Source organism: Agelaius tricolor, unplaced genomic scaffold, assembly GCF_023055355.1.
Source record: "Agelaius tricolor isolate 1412-34295 unplaced genomic scaffold, bAgeTri1.0.p SCAF_21, whole genome shotgun sequence".
Classification (NCBI taxonomy): domain Eukaryota; kingdom Metazoa; phylum Chordata; class Aves; order Passeriformes; family Icteridae; genus Agelaius; species Agelaius tricolor.
The window spans coordinates 1,624,740-1,636,515 of record NW_027269281.1 but is presented as its reverse complement, the minus strand read 5'-3'; the positions used below and the strand labels follow the sequence as shown (position 1 = coordinate 1,636,515).

General features: G+C 45.3%; 1 long non-coding RNA gene across 1 annotated transcript in view; it reads right to left on the bottom strand.

Moving 5' to 3' along the window:
* Positions 1 to 1,046: 1,046 nt before the first annotated feature.
* The window catches only part of LOC139598934 (uncharacterized), a 30,393-nt gene continuing 19,663 nt past the window's right edge, over positions 1,047 to 11,776 (bottom strand). Inside the window, exons 2-3 of the long non-coding RNA XR_011682084.1 lie at positions 4,719 to 4,847; positions 1,047 to 1,710 (exon numbers count right to left, since the gene is read on the bottom strand). This is a non-coding gene — a long non-coding RNA (uncharacterized lncRNA). The remainder of the gene's footprint in view (positions 1,711 to 4,718; positions 4,848 to 11,776) is intronic.

The following is an 11,776-nucleotide window of genomic DNA, read 5'->3' as shown; positions in this document are numbered from 1 at the left end:
GAATTTTGCCTAATAAGAGACAAAAGATAGCTTCTTATTTAAGCAGCTGGGGGAAGGGGACTTGAGTTTGGTTTTTGTATTGCCCTCTTCAGAGAAGACACAACAAATCTATACTTGGCCTTAAAGGAATAGAGGTACAGGATGAGACATTAATGTATGCCATGGGAACTCTGAGAGAATTTGAAAATTTGGCACCTCGTCATTTCAAAGCCTTCAGTCTCATCTGCTAGAAAGTGCCTCAGTATTTTCATCATTCTGAGAACAGGTGACAACCAGTGCTATGCCTTGTTTTCGCTCTTTTCTGTGCCTTTCTCTCTAGTTCTAGTTTGTATTCATTTCAAAGGAGAAACCTCTTTTCTTCATAAAGGAGATAGGCCAAATCTTTTTATACTTGTTGTGCTGAAATTGTTCTTTGTAAGAGAAGTACTTGTCCAAATCTCTACAATCTAAATAAATAACCTCTCCTTTGTGCCGATCAAGACTCTAGGAAAGACGGAACAACAAAAAGTGCTGAGTTTTGTGCCCTCCTGCCATTGTAGGGTAAGAGGCAGGAGGCAAGAATATAACACAGTCTTTCTTTAACCTTTTTTTTAAAACAACACTGTCTGTTCCCACCCCAAAGACACAGAGGGTAAAATACTGCCAGGAAGTGGTGGGGTGGTAGCAGGCAGTAGATGTCCTACTACTCTCTTTCAAGAAGAGCTCTTGGGAGTGCTTTACATGTATGCACCAGTGTGTGTCTATGTGCACGTGTGCCAGAGTGTGTGAGTCTGCACATACAGTACCTGTGTGTGCTGGTGTGCACAGCTCTGGGTGCACATACACAAGTACCAAGGTGTACACGTGTTGTGTGCATTACTATATACATGTGTGTTAAATTACCCCCTCTCAAGTGTGACTAAGTTTGTGTACAGCCCTGTGTTTGTGAGTGTACACAGGCTCTACAAGTGTGAACATAGCCCTGTGTAAGATATGAGTGTTGATGGCATTACACATGTTGTCGCGACGGGCCCTTAGCCAGGTAATAATTAGCATTGACTCCATGATTCACAGAAGGCTGATCAATCTCTTTATTATTCTATCATTATTAAGAAACCCATTGCTTTTATAGACAGTTATGATACATCTGGACCTAATTGGTCTTCCAATCCAAACACCATCACCATTGGCTAATTAAGAAACCACCCTTTGGTAAACAGATCTCCATAAGACATTCCACATGTTCACAACAACAGGTGCAGCAAGTGAAGATAAGAATTTTTTCTCATTCTTTTCTCTGATCTTCTCACAGACTTTTCCCCAGGATAATGCCTGGGAAAGTTGTTTCTCTATGACCAGAGAGCTGCTGCCACAGCTCACCCTTTTGTGTTTAAAAAGGAAGGAGGCATTTGTAATCCTCTGCAGGATCCTTCTGCAGGAAGGAGAACAAACAGCTTAAGAGGTTCCTTTAGTAATTTGCTGATCGTCAATCAGAACCTCAATCAGATGCTGACTTTGAATGGTCAGGGAGATTCTCTACCTGTAGAATATCTATCTCTATCATATCATTGAGACAGGGTTTACAGTATGAGTGAACCAAACAATGTCTAATATCTCTTAGGAGAATGCAATGAATAATCATTGTTTTAAAGTCCAAACAGCTGAGTTTCAGGAGAAGGTCCATTTGCTGGAGATGTTGATCTTTGGCATCCATGAATGTCCTTCTTGGTCCTGAAAGAGAACAGCTGAAGAAGGTTAATAGGGACATCATACTATGATGATGACACAGCTTCCTTGATGGATTGCTTCTATATGTTTCCAGACGCAGGTGTGTCTTGGTTATGAGCATGTGAAAAACGCCAATTACTGGTTTTTAAAATTTTAAAAGTTTAATAGTAATAAAATGGTTATAAAAATAGTAATATAACTAGAGTAATAAAAATTTGGACAATTTGGATTTAGGACAATACGAGACAATAAAAACAAAGAGTTACGGACAGTCTGGGTACCTCTTTCTGGGCAAAATATGCCCGAAAAAGGACACACGTTAACAGAGGATTAACCCTTAAAAGCAATAGCCCGTTGCATATTCATACATCTCATACATGATGCATAAATTCCATTCAAACAAAGGATTCTGTCTGGTCAGTGTCAACTTCTTCCTCTCAATCCTGACGGCGTCTTCAGAACTGAGCGAGGCAGGAAGAAGTTAGTTTCTTCTGATAAGAGAGCAATAAATTCTTTTTCTCTGAAAGATTTAGGTATCCTGTGTCTGCAATCTGGTGCGAGTACCTCATTCTTTCTTTAAAAATATCCCACATACATAGTTTCTATTTTAACTACGAAAGTTACATTTTAACTACAAAACTACATTTACCATACTATTAAAATGTTAATACAGAACTACTAATCAATACAACATAATACCTATAGTAAATATCTGCGTAGAGCCATATAATATGCACTTTTCACAAGCATGAGGAAGCATCAGAGCAAAATCAATGCATGCAATGAAGGAGAAATTGGCAACAATTAGGAATAAATCAGATAATGCACATAATCAATAACACGTGACATTATATACTTATCAGGCACTATAGCACTGACTGTCATCTCAGAGTCTGCAACAGCTGATAGATCTCAAGCCAGCAGAGAATTGTAATCATGTCTGGATCATGATTTTCCAAACTGCCTTTGAAAGCAAGCTCAGCTGTCATATATATGTGGTCAAATTGCCAAGCCAAAATGACTTGAATCCTTTGGATGCAGAAAACATCTGGGTTGATTGTCAATCATCCCATCCAGGTTGAGTCAGGGCCTGGCCACAGCCCAAGCTCTAATTGGAGGGTTTGCAGGAATGCCTTTTCTGTGTAGAACTGCTATCAAATTCAGAGGCACTTGAGAAAATCTCTGGAATGCCATGGCCACAGCCTTAAATTCAACCAACTGGGCCGAGCCTGACTCGTGGTCTTCCAGCACTTTGAGCTGTCAGTGAAGATGGTGGCTCTTTTCCCCCCGCCTTTTTTTTTTTTTTTTTTTTTTTTTTTTTTTCCACGGAAAGCGGCTGGCGGGCCGAGGGACCCAACCCCGGCGGGCGGGGCGGGCTGAGCTCAGATTCATTTGGCTTGTTCCCTTCCCCCAGCTTTGCACTGCTGTCATTTAGGGCCCCTGGGACAGCCCGTGTCCGTCCCAGGACAAGCGAGTCACTCCCACATTCTCCTTCACCACCCAGCCCCACCACGCAGCCAATGTCTCGGCCAGCTCCCCGACATTCCGCCCTTCCCCCTCCCGGGCATGGACCAAGCCACAACCTCTCGGGACCCCGCTCCTTCTTCCCCGTGAATGGGAGAGGGACACACGGGGTGCTCCAAGGCAAGGCAGGGACCCCACAGAGCAAGGCAGGAGGCCCCGTCCTAGGGAAGGTGCTGGTCCCAGAGGAATGTTGATCTTCAGATTTCGCAGCGCGGTCGGACTGGCACCCAGCTACGAGGGCACGTCCCTGCAAAGGGACAGGCTGTTGGTGTTTGCTGCTGTCCCTGTCCGTGTTCCCTGGCAACCTGAGGGAAGCAGCGGGGGGCGGGCCAGGAACTTCTGCACCACAGCTCGCGTCCCGGATGGGAGCCGGGCCAGCTGGAGGAGCTGGAGCTGGCGGGGGGACATCCCCGGCCGTCCCTGTGGGCACCGCTGCCAATGAACCAGCTGCAGGCTGCGGGGCAGAGGGGCTGCTTGTGAGTTTCAGCGTGGAGGGGCCAACCGCTGTCGCGGAACCGGCTGCATCCCTTGATGGTGGCGGATGCGGCTCCGCCCCCACCTGCAGTGCAGGGGGGGAGGAAACCCAGCAGCGAGGCCAATCTACACGCCGCCTGGAGGGGAGGAGGAGGAGGTGATTGTTCCGTTCGCGTGGGTGAAGGCGAAGGGGCAGGACCGACCGCGGCGCCGGTCGGGGTATCTGCTGACCGTGGAAACGGAGCCGTTGAAGGCGTCAGTCCTTCCTGTGCATGCGCCAGGAAGCCAGGAGAGAGCTGCTCTGGCTGCACTGGAGCCGATGCCTCTCACCCCCGCGCCGCGGGGGATAAGGAACCAGCGGTGGCTGTCCGTAAACGGATCGTTCCCTGGCTGGCCACGGCGGGGTTGGCATGCAAGGCCAGATGGTTTGTGGAACAGGGAACTCCGGCCCCAGCCATCGGAGCAGTGCCAACCACAGCAAAGGCTCGCCAGCTGCTATGTGCCACTCGTATGGGGGGAGGCGCTCCTCCGTGTCCGATTGAGACATGCCTACGGAGGTGGATTTGCTTTCCTTGGGGTCCAGCCCCTAATTGCTCAGTAAAGCGCTCCCCAAATCAGTAGTAGTTGAGGCACACTTGCATCTCCCCTCGTGAGTTCCTCACACAGACAGAAACCCAGTGAGGCCCAGGCCCGTGGATCCAGTAAGGTTTGCACATCCACGGGGAAACCATGAATTTTGGCCCAACTTAAAAGCCTGTAAAGAGCATCTTCTGACACAGGAAGTCCCTTATGACGAATCATATGTCCCCACGCTGTAAGGGTTATATGTTCTGGCATAGAAAGTCGGATGCCCGTTTTGCAAGCACCTTTTCCCAACTGCAAACCCTCCCAGGGTTGCAGGCAGTGCTGTGTTCGGAAATCTGTTCCCCGCCCCAGTTCCTAGGCTATGAGGGCAAAAGCACGGTCCCGAAGGACAGATCTTCTCCAGGAAGATGTGGGGAAAGGTCACTTACCTCTCCGCAGGAACAGAAGGTGTCTGGTTGGAGCAGGCTGCGCGGGGCACTGCGGGGTCCTAGCGGGGGTCTGACGGAGTCCCGGTGGAGTCCCAGTGGGGTCCCGAGGCATCTCCACCCATCCTGCAACTCCATGAAGGGGTGATCAATGTAACACACGGTGTGGTCACCAATTGTCGTTGCGATGGCCCCCCGGCCATGTAATAATTAGCATTGACTCCATGATTCACAGAAGGCTGATCAATCTCTTTATTATTCTATCATTATTAAGAAACCCATTGCTTTTATAGACAGTTATGATACATCTGGACCTAATTGGTCTTCCAACCCAAACACCATCACCAGTGGCTAATTAGGAAACCACCCTTTGGTAAACAAATCTCCATAAGGCATTTCACATGTTCACAACAACAGGTGCAGCAAGTGAAGATAAGAATTGTTTCTCATTCTTTTCTCTGATCTTCTCACAGACTTTTCCCCAGGATAATGCCTGGGAAAGTTGTTTCTGTGTCTAGAGAGCTGCTGCCACATACACATATTAGTGTGCACAGATTTATATGCTCATGTTAATGTACACAATTTCTACATATGAGCAAAGCTCATGTTTGTGAGCATGTGTGCATTAGTAGAGACTGTACAAAAATGAGTGTTTCTGTGGCACACGTGTGCTGGCGTGTGCAGGTAGAGAGTACACAGCTCTCTGTGCGTGTGTGCGCAAGAGTGTGCTGCTGATAGGTACCACTGTACGCCAAGGTTCTATGCTGGTAAGCAAGTACCTGTGTGTGTCAACTAGGTCTGCACATACCCGTACGTGCAGACATGGGCTGAGCAAGCTCAGAAACATGTCTCTGGATGCACAGCTCCATGTATCTGGCTGTTGTCCCACCTGAGAAAAAAACGTGTATGTTTGTTTGTGTCTATGTGTACGTATTGCTACTGAGCTCTACTGACCAGAGTAGCCCCTAACTCCCCCCTGTGTACACTATGTCACAATATTTAGAGTTCAACTTAGTTTATGTTCTTACCTCATGCCTTAATTTTGCTGTAGACTTGTTAGAACTTATAAATGTACACATTCATTCTTGTATATTGATAGACTAACATTATTCCCCTGTTGCTATACTTTGTGAAAAACAAGTGAAAGTCTCACAGGACCACTCTACAGACTTTAGATAACTGTTTAAGTAACATTTTGAACGGAGAATTTAAATTGTATTAGCCATTAATATAATTGTCCTATGAAAATTACAATTATCTGTTAAGGGGAGGAGCAGCATAATGTGTGAAAAGGATTCACTTAAAACTAAAGTATGGTGGGAACCAAGGGCAAGACCAGATTGGCCCCTGTACTCACCACCAAGATGACTATAACCCTGCTGCAGGCAGCAACCCTGTAGGCATGGTAGGTAGGGGTAAAAGCCATACGGGACCTCTGTTCACAAATTCCACCAATCATTTTGCTTAAAACCCTTTTCCACTGTCCTCACCCACATCAATAGATACTATTATAACTAATCCAAATTCAAACTTAACTTAAGAAAAACATGAGTAGTTCATCAAAAATCAAAAAACTAGTTCATTGCTCAAGCCAAATAACTTATAAAAAAGAAAAGGGAGGTTTGTTATAGATGGATAATGAGATTATTTGCTCTCGCAACTAAGGGATGAATATTGTGTGAATATTAAGATAAACTTTATTGATGTATAATGTTACTGTTTAAATGTCCTCTGTTCTCCCCATAGTTCCCCTTCCCCCCCCCCCCCACTGTTGCCATCAGACACCCTGAGTTGTCTAGGTCAGGTAGAAAGAAGGCATGTGCATGTACCCCTTACATGGAGCAGTTGGGAATGGAAAAGCTTGTTGCAGGGGGAGGCACAGCATGACAACACCTGACCCTCCAATAAAGTAGCAAGAAAGCAGTCTGCACCAATAAACGGCAGAGAAGAGTTGACTGATAGACTTTGGGAGGGGCCAGGGTTGGCTGATGCAACCCCCAGGTGTATAAAAGGAGAATCACAACTCTTGAAGATGAGCCAGCCATGTGGTAGACAGCTACGAGGGCAGCTTCCAGGCCTGTTTTTCCTTATTTAGTCTTTTTGTTGTATTTTTATTAAGGTTTAATAAAACTTTTGAATTTTTAAAGTGAGCAGACGTTTCTCACATCAGCTATTTCACTAAGCTTAATTAACAACAGAAATAAAAACTATAAAGTTACTTTAACATCACACATATAGAATGCATTTTAATATTTTCAAAAACCCAGTATTATAATATGTATCTGTAACAATACCTCATCTTATTCTTTATAAACCATTCGGCTTGAGCAATATTTCTTGTCCATTTGCGTTCTTTGGACTATGCTGGTAATTAATCAAATAAAACAGGGGATTAAACAAGGAAGAAATATCAAAAGAGTTGTAACACATAAAAGGAAGAAGCCTAATTTCTTCCACCATCCTATCCCAAATACATTGCCCCACCAGCTAGTTTTTAACATTGTTTCCCAATTTTGGGCCAGTAACCGGGCTATTTTTCTGATATCTTTTGCTTTGTCCAGGATGACATCCCCATTGTCATCTATTTTCAACAATCTGATATATTAAACTTTCCACAAACACCCTCTTCTTTAACCAATAAATAGTCTAAAGCCAACCTATTCTGATACACTACAGTTTTTGTTTGGCTTTGCTGACTTAATATTAATTCCAATGCCTGAGCAGCTTTGTTTGTTATCATCTCTATAACTGTTTAGAGTCTTACAATACAATTCAGCACATGATTTGGGGCCAATACAGAGTTAGATTGCTGTGCTGGTTTTACCTTTTTGTTTACTAATTGTTCCTTTACCGAATCTTGGACTCTATCCCTAAGGTCAAATGTAAAACAAATCCATCTCTCTCCTTTTGGACATTCAATTCCTAGTCTATTACCACTTTGTCCTAAATTTCTTGCAATCCAATATTTTTCCCTGTTTTGCCTGCAGGTACTTAATTTGGATGGGTTATAACAGTGACTGTTGACATGGGTGTGTGTAATAAAAGAGGAACTTTGGTTTCTTTCCATGTAATGCTTTTGGTAGCATTTGTGACACGATCTTGCCAGTATCCCGAAAGGGAAAAGACAACAAATGAGTGACAGAAACAGGAATAACAGAGGTCTGGTATGGCTTATACCCCCACCTTCCCTGCTTATGGGATTGCTACCCATAGCAGGTGTACGTGATCTTCTCGGTGGCGAGTACAGCAGCCAGTCCAGGCTTGCCCTCTTTTTCCCTTGTCACTTCCTTTTGAGAGGAGTGATGGATTTGTCTTTACAAACAAACTGTGGGTCTGCTCGTAGATAAACCTAGCATTGAGAGATAAAAGAAACAATGAGAAGGATTCCACTGATTGATGAATGGAAAAAGATATTTACCCTTACAAACAAACTGTAGGTTTGCTGATAAATGAAATTGGATATTGAAAGATGAAAGAAACAATGGGGAAAACCCCTAAATTCCATAAGAATTAAAAATTAAAAGGGAGGGTTATACATTAGAGGGAAATCTTCAGTATCAGATGATCTGGGAAGTCTGTACCTCTCAAGTACCTCAACCAATGGGGATAGAGAGAAGGGAAATGCGGCCGGGAAATAAGGATAAAAAGGAGGATGCATCCTCCAAAAATTTGAGAGACCCCAGGGGAATGCTCCGGTGGACTCTCTCCCTTTAATTGAAGAAAGTAACAGGACTCCTCTGTCTCCTTTTTGGACATAAACCTCTGATGTTCATGGATTAATTCTCCTGACACTTTTTACTAATTTCCAGGCAAATAGTTTTTGACATTCCTTAACTGTGGCTTCCCACCATTCCTCAGGTATCTCCCATTCAACAGGCACTAATAATTCCCATCCACAAAGCAAAGTTATTATTTCAGTTGTTTTGAGTTCTATCTGGATAAGGGATAGATTTGGTACTCTACACTTGCTGCAACGAGTGTTGATTTTGTGAACTACAATACCAAGTATTCCCACAATTTAAACATCTGCATATAACCCAGCTAGCGTGTCCAGTATTGGGATGAATCAAACAGAGTATACCGTATAGCACTGATGGAAATTGTATATCCCCCTCTTCTTTGTACAAGTCACAGGCTAAGGCCAGAATATGAGAACTCTCTGACCTAAACAGTCCTGATCCTCCTGTTTGAAATGGAAGCATTCCTCCCCAAGGAGGGTATTGGAAGTGTCTCAGGACTTGTCCAGACTTGAAACCACTGATGTAAGCTTGGCCTTATTTCCCAATTAGGTGTGTGTCCTGGTTCAGGGCAAATATTGGAGAGACTCCTCAAAGGGGCTCCTCTAGGAAAGCAGATTCAATCAGCCCCTCCCCCCAAGTGATCCAGGAGAAAAATACCTCCTTGGAGAAAAGTGGAAAAAACCTGTTTATTAAGCAATAAAACCCCTTGCTGCTTCAAAAGAGATTACAAACTCAGAAAGTCCCCTCCCCGGGTTGCAGTTCAGCTCATTCAGGCTCTTATCAGTCCCTCAGGTGCTGGAAATGCCACCGCACAGGCCCGGCCTGGTGGGCCACAGGTGGGAGCTGCTGGTGCTCTTCTGGGTGTTCATTCCAGAGCAGGTTTAAACAGGTCCAAATAAAAGGAAAAAAAAAGGAAAAAAACACAGTCCAGGGAACATCTTTGCCTCAGCTAGCTAAACTAGCTAAAAGCAAAGGAGAGCTCTGTCCCGCTGTCTGTCCATCCGCAGACAACACAATCCAGGAGCAGGAATGTGGAGGAGTGAGTGCAGTGTCTGAAAACAAATTGCGCGCTTCTTCTCTCCCCCCTTCACTTTTTGGAACAAGTCTTAAAGGTGCAATACTTATTATTCAGCATAAACAGAACAAGACGATTGGGGATAAAAACATCATATAGTCAACCTAGGACAGTGTGATTCTTTGTGCATTCCTTGCTTCACTTGGGTCTTCCCAAACCCAGTCCCCATTTGAAAGTCAGTTTGGTATCACCTGGTTTAGATGTGATAGTCCATTCCTCAGGTTCCTTCACAAATCCTTTGGTTCTGCTAGCATGAATCCACCCTCTTTCCCTGGTTCAGATTGCTGCTTCAGTACTATCTGAAAATGACTTCTTAATGGCACAGGGACAGTCACAAAAGGAAGACAATAATACATCAAGATTTGCCATCAGCATTCCTCAAAACTTTCTGGGTTGAACAAAAAGAGTTTTTCCACAGCCACCTCTTCATCTTGTATCCAGCTGTGCTAACAGCTGCAGAGGCAAATTCTTCTTTCTGTGAGTCACAATTAGTTAAACAAGAAGAGCCAGGCCGATTTTAACATGAGATGAATCACATCTATTGCTTTTTACCCTCTGGGCAATATTTAACTCTTTTAGCATGACAGATGCATTCATTTAACAGTTTCCAAGAACAAAAAGCTCCCCTCTCCTAACAGAGGAGGAAAAAAAGGAAAGAAAAAAGAAAGGAATCTTGCTTTCAGAATAAGCACCTTTGTGAAGTTTGGAGAATTAGCAAGAGATTAAGGCTATCTCAGCCTCGATCTTATCGCCTATTGCTCCCACTGGCCCCCTCTCTTTACTCAGGGCAGCACTTTCAACGCTATCCCTCCCCCTTCCCCCTCTGCACCGAAGCAGCCCCGGCAAGGGCAGACCCCCCTCCTAGCAGTTCGCTCTGGGAGCGGGGGCGAGGAACTCACAGACAGCCATCTGCATGGGGACTGGGGGAGTGCCTGTCCTCCTTCTCACCCTCGTGAGAGATGGTACTCACTTCCAAAAATCCAGAAAGGTTTATTAAACCTTATCAAAAATACAACAGAAGACTGAAGAGAGAAAATATTATGGCGCCTGAAGCAAAGGATTTTTCCTACCATGTGCTCATCTACACAGTGGAGGTTTCGCCTTTTAACCCTTTTGCCCCTCCCAAAGTTCTGTTCATTGACTCCTTCTTCGCTGTCCAGTGGTGGAGTTTACTTCCTTAAATCTTGATTGGAGGTCAGATATCACTATAGTGACAAGCCGACCCTCCCAAATTTTCCAAACCCAGGCAGTCCCCTGATAACAATGCAAGGGGATAAAACATAACTATAAATCTATAAAACTTTTCTTAACATATATACATTACATTTGCCTTTTAATTGTGAGGGTCTATCATCGCATTACTCATCCATCACACCCTCTTTCTCTCTCTCTCCCTCGACCCATCTACTGGGGCTGAGGCTACCATCCTGGACACGGGACCCTGGCAGGCTGGGAGCCACCCCCAGTAGCTCCGCCACTGAGCCAGCTGGGTCCTCAGCAGCAAACATGTGCAATACACACCCAGCACAGCCAGCAATCGTGCTTCTTGGGGAAGCCCCAGCGCTGGGCAGGCTGTGGGAACTCGGGGTTGCCAGGGGCGGTGGCGTCCGGCGGGACTGACCCAGGAGCGCCAGACTGCGACTTCTCTGTAGTATCTGCCGGCATAAAAGCCACGGGGCCGGGGGAGCCCACATGTGTGGGAGCTTTTGGCAGCTGCCTCAGCACGCCAAAAAGCACCGGCGTGCGAGACCACGGTGGCGAAAGAGTGGAAGGGCCAACCCAATCACATGGGAGTTCCTGGACTGAAACCGGGGTTTTTATTTGTTCCAGCTTTCCAGGGAGAAAGTATTTTCCTTCTTTGTCTTTTCTATTCTCTTTTTCTACTTTCTTTTTCTTTCTAACCAATCAGGGGGGCAGGCTTTGTCGGGAGAGCCTGTAGTTGTTAAGGGAGTGCTCTGTAAGGGGAAGGCCTGTGATTGGATGGTCGGGATGGGACTATGGACAAGTAGGGAATCCCCAAGGGGAAAGGGGAGAAATTGAGGAGATATAAGCAGGTATACCCCCAGATAGCCCACTGGGAAGAAAATTAGCCCAGTGGAGATATGACTCCAACACCAGAGATAAAAATAAGTTCAAGATGATACAGTATGGCGATGTTGCGCCCCGATCGTGGGAGGGGCCGTGGCGCCGGTCGCCCACGCGCTACGATCCCCTTTCGCTCTTGATGCGCATCAGGAGTGGATGCA